The sequence below is a fragment of the Podarcis cretensis genome, assembly GCF_951804945.1.
Source record: "Podarcis cretensis genome assembly, chromosome: 9".
In the NCBI taxonomy this organism is placed as follows: Eukaryota; Metazoa; Chordata; class Lepidosauria; order Squamata; family Lacertidae; genus Podarcis; species Podarcis cretensis.
The window spans coordinates 5,124,236-5,147,500 of NC_137178.1; the positions used below are offsets into that span (position 1 = coordinate 5,124,236).

At 43.2% G+C, this 23,265-nt stretch overlaps 1 protein-coding gene and 1 long non-coding RNA gene across 3 annotated transcripts in view; one reads left to right on the forward strand and one right to left on the reverse strand.

The window, feature by feature from the left end:
• LOC307224476 overlaps positions 1-2,041 on the reverse strand; it is a 516,482-nt gene extending 514,441 nt beyond the window's left edge. Inside the window, exon 1 of the long non-coding RNA XR_013842563.1 lies at positions 1,912-2,041. This is a non-coding gene — a long non-coding RNA (uncharacterized lncRNA). The remainder of the gene's footprint in view (positions 1-1,911) is intronic.
• The window catches only part of GFRA4 (GDNF family receptor alpha 4), a 147,069-nt gene that overhangs the window by 49,909 nt on the left and 73,895 nt on the right, over positions 1-23,265 (forward strand). The window lies entirely within an intron of this gene.

Consider the following 23,265-nt stretch of genomic DNA (forward strand, 5'->3'; position numbering starts at 1 on the left):
GGGTGCCTCAAAAAGTATGTTTTAGAGTTGGAAAAGGTTCAGAAAAGGGCAACCAGGGGTTGAGGGACTACCCTCTGAGGAAAGGACGCAGTATTTGGGGACTTCTCAGTTTACAGAATAAGCGAATAATATTATTCATGGCCTGGAGAAAGTGGATAGAAAAAAGTTCTCACAACCCTAGAACCTGTGGGAAGCTGAATGTTGGAAGGTTCAGGTCAGAGAAGAGAAAGTTTTTTGTGCAGTGCATCGTTGAACTATGGAACTGCCTGCCACAGGAGGCAGTGGTGGCCAACCACTTGGATGGCTTTAAAAGAGGAGTGGACCAATTTATGAAAGGGTTAAACCACAGAGCCTAGGACTTGCCGATTAGAAGGTCGGAGGTTCGAATCCCCACGACGGGTTGAGCTCCCGTTGCTCGGTCCTTGCTCCTGTCAACCTAGCAGTTCGAAAGCACGTCAAAGTGCAATAATAATAATAATAATAATAATAATAATAATAATAATAATAATTTATTATTTGTACCCCCCCCCCATCTGGCTGGGTTTCCCCAGCCACTCTGGGCGGCTTCCATAGAAACCAGAAATACACTAAAATATCACAGATTAAAAACTTCCCTGAACAGGGCTGCCTTAAGATGTCTTCTGAATGTCAGGTAGTTATTTATCGCTTTGACATCCGATGGGAGGGCGTTCCACAGGGCAGGCGCCACTACCGAGAAGGCCCTCTGCCTGGTTCCCTGTAGCTCTGCTTCTCGCAATGAGGGAACCGCCAGAAGGCCCTCGGCGCTGGACCTCAGCGTCCGGGCAGAACGATGGGGGTGGAGGCGCTCCTTCAGCAAGTAGATAAATAGGTACCACTCCACCAGGAAGGTAAACGGCATTTCCGTGCGCTGCTCTGGTTCGCCATAAGCGGCTTAGTCATGCTGGCCACATGACCCGGAAGCTGTACGCCAGCTCCCTCGGCCAATAAAGCAACCCCAGAGTCGACCACGACTGGACCTAAAAAGGTCAGGGGTCCCTTTACCTTTTTACTAGTATAATGCCTCAGAATACCAGTTCCAGTTCCTGGAAGTGGCAGGAGGGGAGAGGGACCTTGCGTTCTGCTTGTGGGTTTCCCCACTTAATTCTGCCTGGCCACTTTGAAAGCAGGATGCTGGAATAGATAATGCATTGGCCTGATCCAGCAGGCTCATCTTATGTTCTGAGGAATGCGGCTCTGTGTTGGTAAGCCTCTGGGAAGTACCGTATTTTTCCATGTACAAGTGAAATTCGAAAAATTAGAATATCATGGAAAAGTTCATTTATTTCACCTGGGACGCAGGTGGCGCTGTGGGTTAAAGCCTCAGCGCCTAGGACTTGCCGATCGAAAGGTCGGCGGTTCGAATCCCTGCGGCGGGGTGCGCTCCCGCTGCTCGGTCCCAGCGCCTGCCAACCTAGCAGTTCGAAAGCACCTCCGGGTGCAAGTAGATAAATAGGGACCGCTTACCAGCGGGAAGGTAAACGGCGTTTCCGTGTGCGGCTCTGGCTCGCCAGAGCAGCGATGTCACGCTGGCCACGTGACCCGGAAGGGTCTCCGGACAGCGCTGGCCCCTGGCCTCTTAAGTGAGATGGGCGCACAACCCCAGAGTCTGTCAAGACTGGCCCGTACGGGCAGGGGTACCTTTACCTTTTACTAATATATGAGATAGACTCATGACTTGCAAAGCGAGATATGTCAAGCCTTTATTTGTTATAATTGTGATGATCATGGCGTACAGCTGATGAAAACCCCAAATTAACAATCTCAGAAAATTAGAATATTAAATGAAATCAGCAAAACAAGGATTCCAAATAGAGCAATATTGGACCTCTGAGAAGTAGAAGCATGCAAAAGGGGTTTGGGCCCCTTTTGCATCAATTACTGCCTCAATGCGGTGTGGCATGGATGCTATCAGCCTGTGGCACTGCTGAGGTGTTATGGAAGACCAGGATGCTTCAATAGCAGGCTTCAGCTCTTCTGCATTGCTCGGTCTCATGTCTCTCATCTTTCTCTTGGCAATGCCCCATAGATGGGGTTCAGGTCATGAGTCTATCTCATATATTAGTTTCACCTTTTAAGTTGAATTACTGAAATAAATGAACTTTTCCACGATATTCTAATTTTTCGAGTTTCACCTGTATAAGACGATTTTTTTCTGAATTTTTTTGTGATAAATTGAGGGTCGTCTTATACACAGGTTAATACACTAAGCGAGGGCTGGTGCTGTGGCAGGAGCAGGGAAATGTTGGTGAGCAGTCTGCTTACCCGCTCTTTCCGGTTCAGGAACAGTATTTGGTGAGTGCCAGTATACGGTTTATTACGGCACCAGTTGCATCAGCCAGAGTGGGGGATAGTCAAAAAGCTGCTCAACAGCTCAGCAAACTTACAAAAGAAGCTCAACAGCTGTTGAGGGCTCCCAAAAATAGGAGTCATCTTATACATGGGGTCGTGTTATACACGAAAAATGCGGTATCTGGACAGCCATCGTGGGAAACAGGATGGACCTACTACTGAACAGATGGACCTTTGGTCCGACCCAGCAGATCCCTCCTCGTGTTCTCTTGTTCTTCACCAAGGCTTGGGCACAACCGCCTTCATCTGTGCACAAGCCAAACCATCGTGAAGTCTTGGCGTTCTGATCGCTCCTTATTCCAAACAGCTGTTTCCTACAGACAAGCTGCAAAAAGCGATTGCGCTCCTTTGGGCACGCGGCACTGGAGGAGCGTGCGGTATTAATAGAAATCGATGGAATTAATGGGTTAATTCACTGCTAATAAAATGCTAAAGCATCGCAATATAAGTTAGCCTAATGAAAACGTCTCTCTCCCATTTGCATCTGGTGATTCATCTACTGCTCCCCGCAAACAGACATTAATGAGATTGGAAGCGTAATTTTCGGTATTTACACGACGGAGGGGAGTGCAGTAGAATGGGGCCAGAATTAGCTCCTGATAATCCTCAGGTTGCCAATTTCTCATGCCACTTCATTGAACCCCTCTTTCCCCCACGTTCTTCCCATCCTGGTGGAATATCTCAATAAGTGAGGAGAGAGAGAGAGAGAGAGAGAGAGAGAGAGAGAGAGAGAGAGAGACTGACTTGCTGTGTCTCTCGGCTGTGTGACCCTTTGGTTCAGGGTTATGTGAAGGGGGGGAAAGCAGCATGTTTTCATCATTATTATTTATTCTCCCAGGGAGAAAGGGGTTTGTCCACCTAAGGATGAGGGCTGGGAATCCAGAATTCTAGGAGTAATTAGATGATGTCGGTTGGGGGAAGTTTTCAGAGGATAGAATGTCACTCTCTTCTGGTAGGTCATAAAAAGCCTTTAGGGATTCAGTCAATCACAAATTCTTGTTATCTGAAAAATGTTTTCTTCCTAGCATGAGGCCACATCAACCCAACCGGGGAGCTCTGGCGCCTATTAGAATGGCATTCATTTTTTAAAGCATGCCAGGCACATCGCAGAACAAAGAACAGGGCAAGAGGGGGTGTTGGAACAAGACGGCATTGATCTCAAATGCTTGGCCTGGAATCGAGACTGCAGCCCGGATACTTAGGCAAGGTCATCCCACCCAAAATGAGGGACTTCGGGTGATGTAAGAGGGGGACATCCCAGTGATGATGTGAAGGCAGAGAGAGAGAGAGAGAGAGAGAGAGAGAGAGAGAGAGAGAGAGAGAGGAGAGATGTCATCATGTTGTTGTTGTTTAGTCGTTTAGTCGTGTCCGACTCTTCGTGACCCCCTGGACCAGAGCACGCCAGGCCCTCCTGTCTTCCTCCCGCAGTTTGGTCAGACTCATGTTTGTAGCTTCGAGAACACTGTCCAACCATCTCGTCCTCTGTTGTCCCCTTCTCCTTGTGCCCTCCATCTTTCCCAACATCAGGGTCTTTTCCAGGGAGTCTTCTCTTCTCATGAGGTGGCCAAAGTATTGAAGCCTCAGCTTCACGATCTGTCCTTCCAGTGAGCACTCAGGGCTGATTTCCTTAAGAATGGATACGTTTGATCTTCTTGCAGTCCATGGGACTCTCAAGAGTCTCCTCCAGCACCATAATTCAAAAGCATCAATTCTTCGGCGATCAGCCTTCTTGATGGTCCAGCTCTCACTTCCATACATCACTACTGGGAAAACCATGGCTTTAACTATACGGACCTTTGTTGGCAAGGTGATGTCTCTGCTTTTTAAGACGCTGTCTAGGTTTGCCATCGCCTTTCTCCCAAGGAGCAGGCGTCTTTTAATTTCGTGACTGCTGTCACCATCTGCAGTGATCATGGAGCCCAAGAAAGTAAAATCTCTCACTGCCTCCATTTCTTCCCCTTCTATTTGCCAGGAGGTGATGGGACCAGTGGCCATGATCTTCGTTTTTTTGATGTTGAGCTTCAGACCATATTTTGCGCTCTCCTCTTTCACCCTCATTAAAAGGTTCTTTAATTCCTCCTCACTTTCTGCCATCAAGGTTGTGTCATCTGCATATCTGAGGTTGTTGATATTTCTTCCGGCAATCTTAATTCCGGCTTGGGATTCATCCAGCCCTGCCTTTCGCATGATGAATTCTGCATATAAGTTAAATAAGCAGGGAGAGATGTCATCATGCAACTGCACTAAATTAGGTTATGAGGAAGGAGGGTCACAGCGTCAAGTCTGTCCCTGACCCCACCCATTCATAGGAATTTCTGTGGCTGGGAATCGCAAGTGTGGACAGTGCTGTTGCAATGAGATCATGCTCTGGGGATTCCCACAGGCATCTGGTTGACCACTGGAAGAACAAGATGGTAGGCCAGATGAACCATTGGTCTTGTGTTCTTCTCAACTAGGTAGCCACTGAGGCATTAGACACCAGAGGGCAAGCCTGGTCCTACAGAGATAGCTGCCTCGAGCAGCAGGTGTTGATGGATGTGAAGTACATGCCTAGTTACCGTATTTTTCACTCTATAAGACACACTTTTACCCTCCTAAAAGTAAGGGGAAATGTGTGTGCGTCTTATGGAGCGAATGCAGGCTTCATGCGGCTATCCCAGAAGCCAGAACAGCAAGAGGGATTGCTGCACAGCGATCCCTCTCTTGCTGTTCTGGCTTCTGGAAGTCAGATTTTTTTTTTCTTGTTTTCCTCCTACACAAACTATGTGCGTCTTATGGTCTGGTGCGTCTTATAGAGCGAAAAATATGGTGCATCCCATGTCAGGGACTATGCTGAGGAGCGCTGCACTGAGGAACAATGGTGGGAGCCACCCCCTCCTCCTGATCCTGATTCTGAATCTTCCCAGGAGCAGGAGGACAGTATAGATTTGGAACAGTGGTTTGCAGAGGGGCACAGTTCGGAAGGCAGAAGCTGGGAAATACTGGATGGGGAACAGCTAGCAGAAGAAACACTAGAGGAGAGAGAGAGTTAACAGATCCACAGTCTTTGGATAGTATCCACTCCCCTTCCCGAAAGTCTCAGAGAGCTCAGAAATTGTCAGAACAGAAAGCACAGAGACTACAAACTTAGATTACAAGACGCAGGAGTGACGTGGCTTAATAGGGACGGAAGGGAAGGAGTGAGCCTAAATTGGGAGCACTGCCATTCTGGTTCGATGCTTTCTTTTGTCCTTCGCTGTTTTTATTAAAGAAACTAACTGGTAAGAATTCCCTTTCGTTTGATCTATTCATTTATGGCCACGGGGGAGGAAACTGATTCCCCGAGTCCTGACATCCTGTTTGGATTACTGCAAGATGTTGCCTTTGAAAGGTGCTCAGAAACCTCAACTGGCTCAGAGAGCTGCAGCCAGATGGCGGACTGGGGCTGGTTATAGAGAGCGGACATCCCCCTTGTTACAACAGCTTCACAGGCTAAAGCGGGGGACCCAAAGCAATGGATTCAAATTGAAACTAAATTCCGACTAAGCATTGGGAAGAACTTTCTGATGGCTGTCTGACAGTGGGACGGCCTCCCTTGCAAGGTAGTGGACTCTGTTTCGTTAGAGGTTTTTCAGCAGAGGTCAGGTGACTATTTGTCATGGATTCTTTAGCTGTTGTAATGGTTGTAAGGGGGTTACTTGTGCGTAAGTTGCCTTCAGTTTTAGTTATATTGCCTGGCCAACCATGCTTTGGCTGACAGCTCACACTCCGTGACCGGTCAGTCACTTGCAGAATCCATCAGTGGGCATTTCTTTCTTTTTTTATATAAATATTTATTAAAAACTTTTGAATACAAATGCAAAAATAATCAACAATATAGATATCATGACAAATTTTCAAAACCTCTTTAGACTCCCTCACATCTCCCGCTCCCACTTACATCTTCTTAAATTTTAACCAGCAAATTATCATCTTATTTGTATTCCTAGGTCCCATTCTTTTAAACCTAGTCTACTCGCTCTCCAAATGATTTATATTTTCCTCAATCTACTTATCATCCTAATTCCATCTAATTTAATGGTGGTCAATTGTTTATGATCTAGCATCCTTCTTAACATTCAACCAAATTACAATGCTTTTTTAAATAAATCTTAAATTTCTTCCAGTCTTCTTCAACCTTCTCTTCTCCCAGGTCTCGGATTCTGCCAGTCATCTCGGCTAATTCCATATAGTCGATCAGCTGCATCTGCCATTCTTCCAATGTGGGTAGATCTTGGGTTTTCCAGTGCTTAGCAATAAGTATCCTTGCTGCTGTTGTTGCATACATAAAAAATGTTTGGTCCTTCCTTAACACCTTCTGGCCGACAATACCCAGAAGGAAGGCCTCTGGTTTCTTAGTGAAGGTATACTTAAATACCTTTTTCAGCTCATTATATATCATTTCCCAGAAAGCCTTCACTCTAGGGCAAGTCCACCAGAGGTGAAAGAATGTTCCTTCATTTTCTTTACATTTCCAGCATTTATTATCAGACAAATGGTATATTTTGGCAAGTTTAACTGGGGTCATGTACCATCTATATATCATTTTCATTACATTTTCCTTCAAAGCATTACATGCAGTGAAGTTCAACCCAATGGTCCACAACCTTTCCCAGTCCTCAAACATAATGTTATGCCCAATGTCCTGAGCCCACTTTATCATAACCGATTTAACCATTTCATCTTGTGTATTCCATTTTAACAGCAAGTTGTACATTCTTGAGAGTATCTTAGTCTTAGGTTCTAACAGTTCTGTTTCCAATTTCGATTTCTCCACCTGCGTCAGTGGGCATTTCTTGAACCTCTTCCAGCATAAGAGCTGTTTGACGCCTAGTCTCCTCCTACTTTCCCTGCGCGGAACTCGTCTGCGCAAGTACGGGAAGGCAGGGGCGTGTCAGTGCTCTCTCCACTAGACTCTGGTGAAGGGTCTTGGAGACCTGTCTCCAATTCCTCCATCTCCCTCTCTTCTCTACTGGTGTTACGCTGAATTCCTTCCCCCCTGCTGGTCCCCTCTCCTGCATCGCTCTGGAGCCCTGCCTCCGCCTCTCGCTCTGATGTCAGTTCCCTGACAGCTGTGGTTCCTGCATTGCAGGGGTTGGACTAGATGACCCTTGGGGTCCCTTCTACAATTCTATGATTCTGCCACTCCACTAAGCCCCACCGTACAGAAGCCAGAAGGTTCAGGTGGCTCCTTTTAGTCAGCTGGAAACAGCAATGACTTAATACAAGTAGCCCACTGTGTTTACCTTCACATCATCAAATATATTAAATACGCGTAATAAAATTATATTAAATTCTTGAACACGAGAGTAGATTTACTTCCTGCTAAGCAATTGGTTAGAAATAAAGCCTCCGCTACTTTTCCTCCACTATCATATTTTATTCCATTTATTACTCACATCTATACCCCACTTCCTGGACAAAATAAAAAAGGTCCCTGAAGAGGCGTATACTAAACTAGGATGAAAAACATACAAAATAATAAAACAGAGTAATAAAATAAGAACAAATAAAATGAAGAAAAAGTGGGGAGGGGAAGCAATAAGAAAAAAGCATTTCTGGTAAAACAAGGACATAAAAGCCTTTTTCTAAAAAAAATTGAAGGTGTTGGTCAGTCACCACAGAAGACTTAGATCAGACTTCGCCAACCTCATGCCCTCCAGATGTTTTCGACTCCAAGTCCCATCAGTTCTGAGCATCTGGTGGGCACCAGGTTGGCAAAGGCTGAGTTAAACCATCTCCAGTTGTAATCTGAAGGCACAAAAGAAGCACTTTTGAAAATGTGTCCTGAATCTTCCAACCTTCAGCTTCTCTGGCTGTTTATGTGTTCAGTCCCCCCCATTTTGCTAAAGCTACAGAGGTTTGTGTTCAAATGGGTGACCACCAGGGAACCACATGGACCACACCCTGAGCCCCACGATGGGGCAAAAGGGAGGATATAAATGAAAGAAGATACATGCAAATAAAGATATTGCTAAGAGCAAGTGCCACAGATGAGATGGCCCTCAGACTGGTTGCTGCTAGTGTCGTCCCAAAAGTTTCCTCTCTCTTTTTCTAAATGAATTAATCAATAAGAATTGATACATGCATTCAAAAATTATCAAAGAGCTGAGAATTTTTAAATCAAATTCTTGTGGGTGGGATGCAGGAATTTCGCAGCACTTCCCTTTTTCTTGATCTGGGCTGCGTGTTTCACAACTATCATTTTTTTAATTCTTCAAGTAGTGTTTCTGGTGTTCTGCATTCTGCAGCCTCCCCAGCTGGCCATAACTTCCAAAAAAAGCCCATTATATCCTCAGCTGCAAGCTGGAGGTGATGCCTGCAACACTCCTGTTTTGTTTAATCGTTTAGCTGTGTCTGACTCTTTGTGACCCCCTGGACCAGAGCATGCCAGGCACTCCTGTCTTCCATGGCCTCCCGCAGTTTGGTCAAACTCATGCTGGTAGCTTCAAGAACACTGTCCCACCATCTCGTCCTCTGTCGTCCCCTTCTCCTTGTGCTCTCCATCTTTCCCAGCATCAAGGTCTTTTCCAGGGAGTCTTCTCTTCTCATGAGGTGGCCAAAGTATGGGAGCCTCAGCTTCAGGATCTGTCATTCCAGTAAGCACTCAGGACTGATTTCCTTCAAAATGGAGAGGTTCGATCGTTTGCAGTCCATGGGACTCTCAAGAGTCTCCTCCAGCACCATAATTCAAAAGCATCAATTCTTCGGTGATCAGCCTTCTTTATGGTCCAGCTCTCACTTCCATACATCACTACTGGGAAAACCATAGCTTCTCCTGTTAGCGCTTCCTAATCGTTATTTCTGAGTGTTATTTATTTGCTGTTAAGGAAATCAGCACGGAAAGGCATGTTTGAAATGTCAGAAGGGGGTTCTTACCTTAAGAACAAACTCAGCAAGTGTGCTGACCTTTGGGGAATGAGTCTCCCTGGTTCCTTGCCCTTCAAGTCCAGTGATGGCCACTAATTCGGATAGCTTTAAAAGAGGATTATAAGGCACGCAGGGGGTGCTGTGGGTTAAACCACAGAGCCTAGGACTTGCTGATCAGAAGGTCGCCAGTTCGAACCCCCGTGATGGGGTAAGCTCCCGTTGCTTGGTCCCTGCTCCTGCCAACCTAGCAATTTGAAAGCACGTCAAAGTGCAAGTAGATAAATAGGTACCGCTCCGGCGGGAAGGTAAACAGCATAATAAAGTGGGATGAGCGCCACAACCCCAGAGTCAGTCACGACTGGACTTAATGGTCATGGGACCCCTTTACCTTTAAAAGAGGATTAGACAATTTCATGGAGAACAAGGCTACTAGACAACAAGGCTATGTTCTCCCTCAGCAGTGGGAAACCCAGACAGATGGGCGAGTTATAAATAATCAATTATTATTATTAGTTATTATTCTGAATATCAGTTGCTGGAATCACAAGTGGGCTGTTGCTCTTGCATTATGCTTGCGGGTTCCCCACGGGCATCTGTTTGGCCCCTGGGTGGGCCATTGGCATCGTCTTATTGTCTTATTATTCAAAGTAAGGCATTGGGAGGCAAAACCACCATTTTTTCGTTTTGCCTCTCTAGCCGTGGGCCTGTAATAGCACCTGAATGCTGACGGAGAAGGAAAAGAAAGGGTTTTTAGTTTACAGATTTTATGACTTAAAATATTTATAAGCCCCCTTTTAGGGAAACTACTTTCACAAGGCACACCGCACACAATAAAATGCAAACAAAGGAACAATTTAAGGGCAAGAGATATACCAGTCGCCCGGAGCAAACCCTGTTCAACATAATCACCCCTACGATGTCTGCTAAATGGGACTCGCTTCTGTAGGATTCAGCAAATGGAGCAAAACACCTGGGGTGTGGGATCTAATGTAGTGCTAAGGCAAAGTTACGTAGCAGTATACTTGTTGCAGTGGTGGCACGTTGCCATCCAGGGGTTGCCAAAGCAAGGGTGTTACCAAAGATGGCTGTGTTAGAGATTGCACAGGGAGAAAACATCAGCTGTTGACGAAGTCCAATTTGTGATTTCGGCTGTGGCAAACTTAACTAGATTGATCCATCCTGGAGGTGGGAGCAGGGAAAGCTGGGATTTATTTATTTTTTGTATTCTCACCTCCCCTTATTTGTAATTCATATATATTGGATATTAATAAAACTATATTAAAAAAGAAAAAAGAAAAGAACAGCTGTTGCACAGCAAGACTCAGCTGTTTTGCAGCAAGCATAAAATGTTATGCAGCAAGCTTCTGCCAGCTCAGCTATGGCAATGGATTTCTCTGTGGCACAACCATTAAACTCTGTCACTGCTCGTGCAAGAGCTATTGCGTGTGCAAGGGTTCTTGCACCAACAGACAGAGAATGTTGCATGTGACGCTTTACCCTGAAGTAAGGATGAAGTCTCTTGTGTTCTGACGGGAAATGTGTGCATCACTTTTAGTTATTACTGTTTTCAATACGTATTTTACTAGGTAAGTCGAGTTGTGATCTGCAGGCAGTGCCAGATTTACGTATAAGCTAAACAAGCTATAGCTTAGGGCCCCACTCTCTTTGGGGCCCCCAAAAAATCTAAATAAAAAAGTACATTTCCAAAATATAAGATAAAAAACAAATAAAATAAAACCTACATACAGCAACAGTGTTTTGTGTTGTGTAGGCTCCTATTTGTTATGTGCAAATGGCTTTAGATACCTATTAAAAAGGTAAAGGTACCCCTGCCCGTACGGGCCAGTCTTGACAGACTCTGGGGTTGTGCGCACATCTCACTTAAGAGGCCAGGGGCCAGCGCTGTCCGGAGACACTTCCGGGTCACGTGGCCAGCGTGACATCGCTGCTCTGGCGAGCCAGAGTCGCACACGGAAACGCCGTTTACCTTCCCGCTGGTAAGCGGTCCCTATTTATCTACTTGCACCTGGAGGGGCTTTCGAACTGCTAGGTTGGCAGGCGCTGGGACCGAGCAGCGGGAGCGCACCCCGCCGCAGGGATTCGAACCGCCGACCTTTCGATCGGCAAGCCCTAGGCGCTGAGGCTTTAACCCACAGCGCCACCTGCGTCCCCAGATACCTATTAGGTCCATAAATTACCATATAGCATATATTCAACACAGCAACCGGGTTTCGTGTTGTGTAGGCTCCTATGATGTAAGTAATGGGCCCCGCCTGCTAGCCTGCTCCCTAAAATATCACTGGCTTGCTCATTTTTATATATATATATATATATATATATATATATATATATATATATAGGGTGCCTACATTCTGCATATAGCGTATATTCAACACAAAAAATAGTGATAATTTGTTGTTGACAAAGGACAGCTGGACATATAAAGGGCCCCATTACCTTCAGTAGCTTAGGGCCTCATCAAACCTAAATCCGGCCCTGACCGTGGGTATGGAAACACCTAAATAAAGTAAGAACAGTTTTGCTAAGCTGATGGATGCTTTGCTATTGGGGGCAGGGAACTAGGTGTGAGTTAAGGCAGGTAGAGGTGACTCAGGTAACGACATTTGCCTCGTCAATGGTCCCATTTTTGGACTTTCCACCCAAGAAGGGTCTTCTTATCCCTCTGCCAAATTCCTCCAGACACATATTTTTCAGTTATTCTTCACCAATCAGTGGGAAAGAAAACTGAAAAATACCAAAGGGAACAGAAAACCATTGTGGAAATCCTCATGGGTGGGCTATGTGGTTGTTGTATTTTCAAGCTGAGAGGTTTGGGAGTGTCCTTTCTTTCATTCCACAGAACTTCTCTCCAATGATCTTCCTTCTGCAGCCTCCCCGGGTGTCCATGCTTCCTGAAAACTCTATGTCATCCTCCACTGGATTTTCCTGAGATTGTGGGGAAGCAGGAAGGCTGCAAACTGGACACCTAGTCATTGTTTTGGTAGGGTTAAGTGAAACCTTTTTCATTTTAAATATAAAACTATACAGCCAGCATGTTGTAGGGGTTAGAGTGTCATAGTATGACCTGGAAGACCAGGGTTCAAATCCCCACTCGAGCATGAAGCCTACTAGGTGGGACTTTGGGCCAGTCATTGCCTTTCCACCTAACTTACTTCACAAGGCTGTTATGGGGATAACATGAAGAGGGGGAAGAACCATGATATCACCTTGAGCTCCTGGGAGAAACAGGTGGGATATAAATGTGCCAAATAAATAATAAAAGGGAGGTCATCCCTTCAGAAGAAAACCAGTGAGCGTTCTAGTCTCAGCTGCTCAGTAGCCAGCCTCTCCAGCTTCCCAGACTTCGATTAAAGCCCAGGGGTAGGTGTCTTAACTCCTCCCATGGGGCTTTATCTGATTATGAGGTGATGGCACCTGGGGAGGCTGCAGAGAAATATTTAATGGAAAGAAAAGCACAGCCTCCTCAGCCATTGTGCAGCGATAAAAGGAGCTCAGCCCCACATCAATAGACATTTTAAAGAGCTCTAGCAAAACAGGCAGAAAAACTGAAGACCCTTTCACAGGACAAAAAAAAAAATCTCGGAAATTGGAGGAGATTTTAAACACAGCAATTGTTTTTCTGACACCAAACTGGCTTTCTTTTCTTTTTGTTTGCCAGGGGTTTTTTGTGTGTTTTTTTATTTGGTTTGAATTGGATTGTGCTTGTTTAATCACTGAATCTGCTCCGCCTTTAATTGTCTTATTGACTTGTTTATTGTTTGTATTGGTTTTATGAATGCCTCCCTGAGATCCTTGTTGGCAGAAGCGTGAGGCAACGAGGTGTCATGGAGAAACAGGGTGTTTGAAAACACCGGTGGGAATACAATAAATATATATATATGGATGCGTCACAGGAGGGTCAGCATGCATTTCCGAGAGGCGCAGCGGAAGCTTTGCTTCATCTATGAGATTTCTGAAAGAGAAATCTCTCCCTCTAATTGCAAACACAGGTGATAAGTGCCAAAAGGATTGCATGGATGAATCAGTCTCTTTCCAGCCCAGTGTGTTTATTCACAAGTCCATCCCATCCAATTAAAGCATTTTCAAGACAACCCCCCCCCCAAAAAATATATATTATAAAAATATACAAAATAAAATTTAAATATACAGTGGTACCTCAGGTTAAGTACTTAATTCGTTCCAGAGGTCTGTACTTAACCTGAAACTGTTCTTAACCTGAAGCACCACTTTAGCTAATGGGGCCTCCCGCTGCCACTGGAGCACAATTTCTGTTCTCATCCTGAAGCAAAGTTCTTAACCTGAAGCATTATTTCTGGGTTAGCGGAGTCTGTAACCTGAAGCATATGTAACCTGAAGCATATGTAACCCGAGGTACCACTGTAAATTCATATCTCAAATGTACTCAGTATCCTCTTCCTCCCCAAATAATGCATTTTTTTTAAAAAAGCAAAGAGCTGTATTGCAAAAAGCAGAAGTACAAAACCCCAGATCCTGTGAATCAGACCAGTTTAAAAGAGGATTAGACAAATTCATGGCAGAAAGGGCTATTGATGGCTACTAGCCATAGTGGCTATGCTCTGCCTGCACGTTTGTTTGCAAGCAATCCTTCTGAATACCAGCAGCTGAAAACTGCAGGAGGCGAGAGGGGTCTTGTGTTTGAATCCTGCTTGCAGTATGCTGAGCTATATGAACCATTGGCTCTTTTTATGCTCTTACGCTCTTCGCTTGCTAGGATCCATCAGGACCAAAGGGCGATATAAAAATGTCCTACAGGCAACGACCATTTCACGCCTGTCCAATATGCATGCAATCACATGCATGCAAATCGCCATGACCCGGAAGAGGCTGGAAAAGTGGGGGAGGGGCATAACAAAGCATAACGGGGCACAGTGATGTGAGCTCTGCAGGGTTCAGGAGCATCGTCTCTGTGCAAAATGGCCGTCACCTGTATTTAAGGTTGTTTCTTCCATCTTCAGCTGGAGTTCAAGACAGGGCAAACATTCCATGCTCTGAGGAAACTCAGGGTTTTGTAGCAATACACATCTATCTTTTTCTCTTTTTTTAATAAAAAAGGAGTTGTTGTATAACAGCTTACAATACAATAATGCTGAAATGCAAAATCATGTCAAGTACAGGCACTTACCCGACACTGAAAGCATATGAAGTTTCATTGCAATTTTTTCTCTGGGAACATTCCTCATATTTGTGCTACACAGAGGGAGAGTATAAAGGCAGCAGTAAAATGGCAAATGTGCATCAATGGAATGAGGTATAAAGTGATGCACACCAGGGCAAAATAAATAAATAAATAAAGCCTAATTTCAAATGCTTTCTTCTTCTTCTTCTTCTTCTTCTTCTTCTTCTTCTTCTTCTTCTTCTTCTCCTCCTCCTTCTTCTTCTTCTTCTTCTTCTTCTTCTTCTTCTTCTTCTTCTTCTTCTTCTCTGGCAGTCACTCGTAGCCGAGTAAGATTGTCTTCCATGAACACGGTTTTAGCAGTGAGTCCATAAGTGACTGTGGAGGCCAATTCTGGATCCGCACGTCCCTCCACAGTGGGGACATTGGTTTCCGGGCAGGAGTTGATCACGGTGTGGATTTGCCAAGCGTGCCTTCCTCTTAGCATGTTTCTCCCTTTTGTCCTGAGTTTGAGCGTCTTCAAAGCCCATGACACCTAGAATCATAGAATCATAGAGTTGGAAGAGACCACAAGGGCCATTGAGTCCAAACCCCTGCCAAGCAGGAAACACCATCAGAGCACTCCTGACATATGGTTGTCAAGCCTCTGCTTAAAGACCTCCAAAGAAGGAGACTCCACCACACTCCTTGGCAGCAAATTCCACTGTCGAACAGCTCTTACTGTCAGGAAGTTCTTCCTAATGTTTAGGTGGAATCTTTTTTCTTGTAGTTTGGAACCATTGCTCCGTGTCCTCTCCGTGTCCTGTTCTCCAACTGGAGTGCTCGCAGGCCCGTGTTTCCCAGTTTGTCAGTGTTTATACAACATTTTGTTAGATTTGCCTTGAGAGAGTCTTTAAACCTCTTTTGTTGCATCACACTTTCCATTTTTAAGTTCAGAATAGAGTAGTTGCTTTGGAAGACGATACTCAGGCATCTGCACAACATGACCAGTCCAACAAAGTTGATGTTGAAGAATCATTGCTTCAACACTGGTGATCTTTGCTTCTTCCAGTACACTGGCATTAGTTTGCCTGTCTTCCCAAGTAATTTGTAAAAAAATTCAGAAACACCGTTGATGGTATCTTTCAAGGAGTTGGAGATGGTTTTATAAGTTGTTATGTGCTGAGTTGAATAGGATTCAGAATGCAGCAGTGTGATTGGTCCTAGAACAATAGGATCCAGAATGCAGCCGTCTGATTGGTCTGCAGGAGCCACCCAATCCAAATCCAGGTGGAAGTGAATCCACAACCTGATTGGCCTACAGGAGAATCCCGGAAGTAGCCAATCACGTGGGGCCCATTGTGTAAATAATGTATATAAAGCAGACGTTTCAGGGGAACTTGCATCCCTCACTACTATGAGCTGAATAAAGAGCATGAAATCCACACTCGACTCCAAGTATATTCCATAAGTGTACACTAATGGGGTCTGAACTGGAGGTGTCTGGCCACTGGGAGAACAGGACGCCTTATAGAGAGCCAGATCCTTCGCCCAATCTAGGTAATACTGTCTGCACTGTCTGGCTGTGGCTGTACAGGATTTCAGGCAGGGTCCTCTCGTAGTTCTACCTGGAGTTGTCAGGGATTGAACCTGGGACCTTCCGCATGTGAAGGAGATGCTTTGCCGCTGTGCAAAGGCTCTTTCTTTAAAAGTCCATGCAACTCAGGACATGGCAAGGAATCACGACTCCCAAAAACATGAGAAGAGGCCTGCAACTGGGTCAGACTGCAAGCCCCTCTGGTTCAGTATTCTGCTGTCACAATTGCCAGCCACATGCACCAATGGGTAACCACAAGCAGGTCAGGACATTCGCACAACCAGTTGGCTTTGTTGCAAACAAAACGTGTTGTCTGAACATCTCTCTGCAAAATCTCCATCTTGGACACCTGTGTCACATCAGAGAACAAGTTATTTCCTTCCCTGCCCCCACCTAAAAGCCGAAAGGGTAGTGACAAATATTCCCATCTTAGGCCCAATAAGCTACTACTGAGGTCTACTGAGGCATCAAATTAAAACACATTATCTAAGACCCCCCTCATAAATCAGTCTAGTGGAGTTTTTAAATTAATGAGGTAATTTGCTTCCATGACTATTCTTTAAAGCAATATATATATATATATCAAAAAATCCCCAACAACTTCCAAATTCCCGTCGTCTGATGCTCAGGCAGCAGCTTGGCATCTTCAGCTTCTGTTTCTCCATGGAGTCCATGGGGTGAGGAGAACCATCCCAGGCCACGGCAAAGAAGGATGAGCTCACAGTCCCCATTTCAAATTTCTTCTCAGCTAGGAAATCAGGAGACCACCATCTTTTATTATTTTTTTTAATAAATAATATTTATTAAAATTTTAAAGGTTACAAAAAGAAAGAGTAAAAACACCATATCAAACAAGAACAAAACAACGCATCACAATAAGGAAGAAGAAGAAGAAGAAGAAGAAGAAGAAGAAGAAGAAGAAGAAGAAGAAGGGGAAGAAAAAAAACACAGCTCCCCACTTCCGGTCGGCGCCAGCGCTTAATGGCGGCTCTCTCCCCGATCTCCAGAGAGAGGGCTGCTTCACGAGTTCGGGTCTGACCGCTACGGCGAAGCGGGGACCCCTAAAATCACAGGCGCGGAAGCCTGTGAACAAGGAGACTCGGTGGGCACCATTTGCGCCCCCCTTTACTGCAAAAGAGCCTTTTTAAAGGCTCCGGAGGAGCATCGGGGGATCGTGCGGTGCTGAGAGTCGCTACCCAGCCTGTGAAGTGAAGCCGCGTCGCCATAGGCGGAGAGCGCCGATTCCTTCCTGAAATTTGGACTGAAATTGAAATACCCGTAAGTAGGATTGGGAAACCTACTGGGATTATAAAAAAAAAACGTTTGAAATTTGGCTGAAAGCGGGGATGGTAAATAATGAAGTCTGCCCCCCCGGACTGCATGGCTTTTAAAGCAACGGAACTGGAAAGCTGCAATTGAAGGAAAAGTAACTTTGAACTTTTGAATTATTTAACTTTGGCATTGAACTCTAACTACCCCTCCAGCAAGCAGGAGCAGGGGGGGAAGAAAAGGGAACTTGGCTTAACCTGCATGAGAGGAAATTTAAGTGATTAATTCCTGCTGTCTCTGACTCTGGGAACAGACTGCCTGGGTGAAGCGCTTTGACAGGAACTGTCTGACAGAACCTGCTGCAAAGCGGAGAGCTCAAATAGATAGAATTTTTGGGACTTTACAGAAATAATATTGTTGCAATTGGAAGATTGAAAGTTTGTCAAAAAAAAAAAAACTTCTCTCCAAGAGGGCTTTTGGTTTCTTTGTTTCTTCTGCTTATTGGACACAATGTACTGCTCCCTCTAGAGGGCTGAAAGGCTACAGTTGTAACATAGACTGTCAAATAAAAACAAGTCACTGGATTTTTCCACTCAAGAGCTGTTCCTGTGGGAACGACCTTGGGACATGAGTGGTTCCGCAGAAGATATAACAACAAGATCTAAGGCTAAAGCTGCACAAAAGAAAAGAGGCTCAATATCAGGCTTACTGCCAACAGGCACAGCTGGACAGGAGAAAGGAATAAACGTATTCATGGATTCAGTGACTCAGGCATTACTTAAAATAAATGAATCTTTAGAAAATTTGACTAAGCAGAGCACGGAGAATACCAAACAACTGACAGAACTTACAACAAAATTGGACTTAAATACCAAAAGCATTACATCTAATACAGAAACCATAAACAAATTGGTTCAAGAAAACGCCACAATTCGAAAAATTGCAGAAGAAGCTAAATTTACTGCAGAAACCACACAGGAAAGTTTAATACCAGTCTGTAAGAAGTTGGACCAGCATGAGGCGGCCTTGTCTTTGTGGGAGATGCAGAGGAAAGAGAAGAATTTGAGACTTAGGTTGGACCCTGAAAGTGAAGGGGACAACCTAGTGGACTTTCTCACAAAAGAATTATCAGAATTTTGGCAGGTAAATTCAGAGGAAGAAGAATTTAAGATAACAACCGCCTTCAGATTGGGCAGAAGGCAAGGCAGGAAGATCCCAAGGGATTGTCTGATAACTCTGAGATCTAAAGAGGAAAGAGATAAAATTTTAAATTTACATTACCAGAGAACCCTTCAGATTGGAAATGCTTCTGTTCAAATTTACAAGGACATCCCAAAATACATTCTGGAGGTAAGAACTTATTTTAAGAACCTGGTCGACCTGCTGAAGAAGAATAACATACCTTTTAGGTGGGAATTTCCACAAGGTTTGTCTTTTAACTTCAAAGGAAAGAAAGTCAAAATAAGAACAGTGCAAAATAAAGAACAATTCCTAGACAGAAACGAGGAGGACCTTGTGAAAGGAGTGCTAGACTCAACCTCTGACACAGACCTTGGAAACTTGACATTTGGACTGAAGTCACCAACGGAAGAAGAACAGCTGCAGGGAGCAGCTGGAGGTAACTAATTAATAATGTCTCTGCAATTTTTAACCTGGAACTGTAATGGACTGAACCTTCCCAGAAAAAGGCGTGAGGTCTTTCACATCTTGAAAAGAGAACAGTTGGATTTGATATGTCTACAAGAAACCCACGTAACAAGGGCACACAGAAGATTACTTATAAATAAAAGATTAGGACAGGAATTTATTTCATCAGACAAAGTTAAGAAAAGAGGAGTGGTGATTTATGCAAAGGAAAAATTGGCTCCAAAATTGATCTTTAAAGATGAACATGGAAGAATTTTGGCAATTGAGATACAAATCCAAGGAGAAAAACTTCTGATAGTTGGCATCTATGCACCAAATGAAGGGAAGGCAGAATTCTACAAGAAATTGCATGAGACATTAATGGATTATTTGGATTATAAGGTGATCTTATTAGGAGATATGAATGGCGTGGTCTCTACAAATATGGATAAAGCACAAAGACAGGTGGTCTCTAAGGACGGGAGACTACCTAAGACCTTCTTTGAAATGACTGAAAACATGGACCTGATTGATATCTGGAGAACAAGAAACCCTCTTGAGAGAGAGGGAACATTCTTTTCAGAGGCACAAATGACATGGACAAGAATAGACCAAATATGGACTACTAGTGGAATGGCTCCAAGGATAAAAAAGGTGGAAATCTGCCCAAAGACATGCTCCGACCATAACGCAGTGAAGATGGAAATGAAACTAACAACAGCTGGATCCTTCAGATGGAGAATGAATGACACCCTATTCAGAGAGGTGGAGATTTACAAAAAGGCCCAAAAAACCTTGAAGGACTATTTTGAGATAAATCTGAGGACACATGTTGAGAAAAGAGTGATTTGGGACGCAAGCAAGGCCGTGATGCGAGGTTTTCTGATACAACAGAACTCTTTAAAGAGAAAGAAACAAAATGAAAGTAAGGATAAGATTCTGGAAAAAATAAAAGAAGGAGAAAAGAAACTGAGGTCTAAACCAAAGTCTCATGAGATTCTGAGAGAAATTAAGTTTTATCAGATGCAATATATGGAATTGATGAACCAGGAGATAGAATGGAAAATCAAGCAAATGAGACAGAGGACATTTGAATCAGCGGACAAATGTGGGAAACTTCTAGCATGGCAATTGAAGAAGAGACAGAAATTAAATACAGTCACAAGCTTGGAGGTGGATGGAAAGAACATCTTTAAATCAAATGAGATCAGCAATTGCTTTCAGAGCTATTTCAGGAGATTATATGCACAAGGGCCGGAAAACGAAGGAGATATAGAAGATTTTCTTAAGAAATATGGATTACAAAAAATTTCGCAACAAAGTATGTTGATTTTAAATGAGAAAATAACAGATCAAGAAATGGAGGGTGCCATTCAAAACATGCAACTAGGGAAATCTCCAGGACCAGATGGACTAACCTCCAGATATTATAAAGCATTGAAAGAATGGTTAATACAGCCGCTTAAGGAGGTTTGTAACGAAATATTAGAGGGGAAAAAGGCACCTGAATCGTGGAAAGAAGCATTTATCACACTTATACCAAAGACTGAAACTGAAAAAAACAGATCAAGAACTACCGCCCTATATCACTACTTAATGTGGATTACAAAATATTTGCTGACATTTTAGCAAAAAGACTGAAGAGGGTGTTAATGGAGGAGATTCATAAGGACCAGGCAGGCTTTCTCCCACTTATCAGATAATGTAAGGAACATAATTGACATTATGGAACTGCTAACTGTAAATATTAATACGAAGGCAGTCCTAATCTTTGTGGATGCGGAGAAAGCCTTTGATAATATCTCTTGGAATTTCATGAAGAAGAATCTCCATGGGATGGGGGTAGGTCAAAGGTTTGAAAATGGTATAAGTGCAATATATTCTGAACAAAAGGCAAAGCTAATTGTAAATAACGTGGTTACTGATGAACTTTCCATAGAAAAAGGGACACGGCAGGGGTGCCCAATATCCCCATTACTGTTTATATCAGTCCTGGAGGTTTTGTTGAATATGATCAGGGGGGACCAGCTGGTAAAAGGAGTTCAGGTCGGAGCTAAACACTACAAATTGAAGGCATTTGCAGATGACCTAGTATTGACTTTACAAGAGCCAGACACTAGTACAAAACGAGTTTTAGAGTTAATTCAATTCTTTGGTCAGGTGGCAGGATTCAAGCTGAACAAACAAAAAACTAAAGTTTTGGAAAAAAATTTAACAAATGTTGAAAGAGAGAGATTCCAAAATGAAACTGGGTTAATGGTGGCAAAGAAAGTAAAATATTTGGGGATTAACATGACATCTAAAAATGTGAATTTATTTAAAGACAATTATGATAAATTGTGGACAGAGGTAAAGAAAGATCTAGAAATATGGTCGAATCTGAAGCTTTCCTTGTTAGGCCGAATCGCAGTGATCAAAATGAATGTATTGCCTAGAATGTTATTTTTGTTTCAGACATTACAAATTGTGGATAAACTAGATTGTTTCAAGAAGTGGCAGAAAGATATATCTAAATTTATCTGGCAGGGCAAAAAGCCCAGAATAAAATTTAAGATACTTACTGATGCAAAAGAAAGAGGGGGGTTTGCCCTGCCGGATTTAAGACTGTACTATGAATCGGCAGCTTTCTGCTGGTTGAAAGATTGGCTACTTCTTGAGAATGCAGACACTCTGGACTTGGAAGGATTTGATAATAGGTTTGGCTGGCATGCATATTTATGGTATGACAAGGTTAAAGTTCACAAGGGTTTTAAAAACCATATTGTTAGGAAAGCACTATATAATGTTTGGATTCGATACAAGGATTTGTTGGAAAATAAAACTCCTAGGTGGTTATCACCTATGGAGGCTAAGGAGGTGAAGAAACTTAACATAGAATCCAAATAGCCAAAATACTCTGAAATTTTAGAACAAGAAAGCTGTGAATTTAAATTACAGAGTTTTGAGAAAATAAAGTCCAAGGTACGAGATTGGCTCCATTACTACCAAATAATGGAAACCTTCAAACAAGACAGGAAAATTGGCTTCCAGGTGGAGAAATCGAAATTGGAAACAGAATTGTTAGAACCCAATACTAAGAATGTATCAAGAATGTATAATTTGTTGCTGAAGTGGAATACAATAGATGAGACAATTAAATCAGCCATGATTAAATGGGCACAGGATATCGGTCATGACATTATGTTTGCTGACTGGGAACAGTTATGGACCACCGGTATTAAATTCACGGCATGCAATGCCTTAAGAGAAAATATTATGAAAATGATTTATAGGTGGTACATGACCCCAGTCAAGCTTGCGAAGATTTATCATCTGCCCAATAATAAATGCTGGAAATGTAATGAGACTGAAGGTACCTTCTTTCACCTTTGGTGGACCTGCCCAAAGATTAAAGCCTTCTGGGAAATGATCTATAATGAAATTAAGAAGGTACTTAAATGTACCTTTCACAAGAAACCAGAGGCATTTCTCTTGGGCATGGTCGGCCAATTGGTGTCAAGGAAGGATAGGACTTTTTTTATGTACGCCACTACAGCAGCAAGGATCCTTCTAGCAAAGTATTGGAAGACACAAGAACTTCCCACACTGGAAGAATGGCAGACGAAAGTGATTGACTTTATGGGACTGGCAGAAATGACTGGCAGAATCCGCGACCAAGAGAAAGAGACGGTGGAGGAAGACTGGAAGAAGTTCAAAGTTTATCTTAAGAACTGTTACAATATTGATGAGTGCTAAAATGTCAAGGGAAAGGAAGATACAGAATTGCAGCGGAAATTGTTTGTTGAAATAAGATGAAATTGAGAAAGATAATAAGTTTTAATTAATTGGAGTAAAGGGTTGCTGAAAAATTGTAAAATAAGGATGCAAAAAGGGTGAGGTATGGGGAAGTCCAAGAAAGAAGGCTTATGAAAATGAGGTTATGAAATTATATCTGTGTGTTTGTTTTTGTTTGTTGACGTGTGTATGTTGTTTTGTCTTAAAATTGGAAAATTAATAAAAATTATATAAAAAAAGAAAAAAAAAACACAGCTAATCTTCCCATAACTTGTCTTTCATTTGCTTGTTTCCTTGACCTCCTCACACCTCCCTTTTTTGTATTCTAGTTCAGTTGACTATTTCAGCAAATCCTTTCCATCTTTTCCACTTTTTGTTCTGTAATTTATCTTAATATAATGTAACTTTACTTTCCCTCCTTTCACCAATTAACAGTCTATTTTTTCCTAAACCCTTATAACATTTCTGCTAAAACCACATAACTTCATTCCAACATCCTTCTAACATTCATTAATTTTACAATGTTTCTGTAGATAGTCTTTAAATTTCTTCCAATCTTCCTCCACCGACTCTTCTCTCTGGTCTAGGAGACCACCATCTTTTAGTC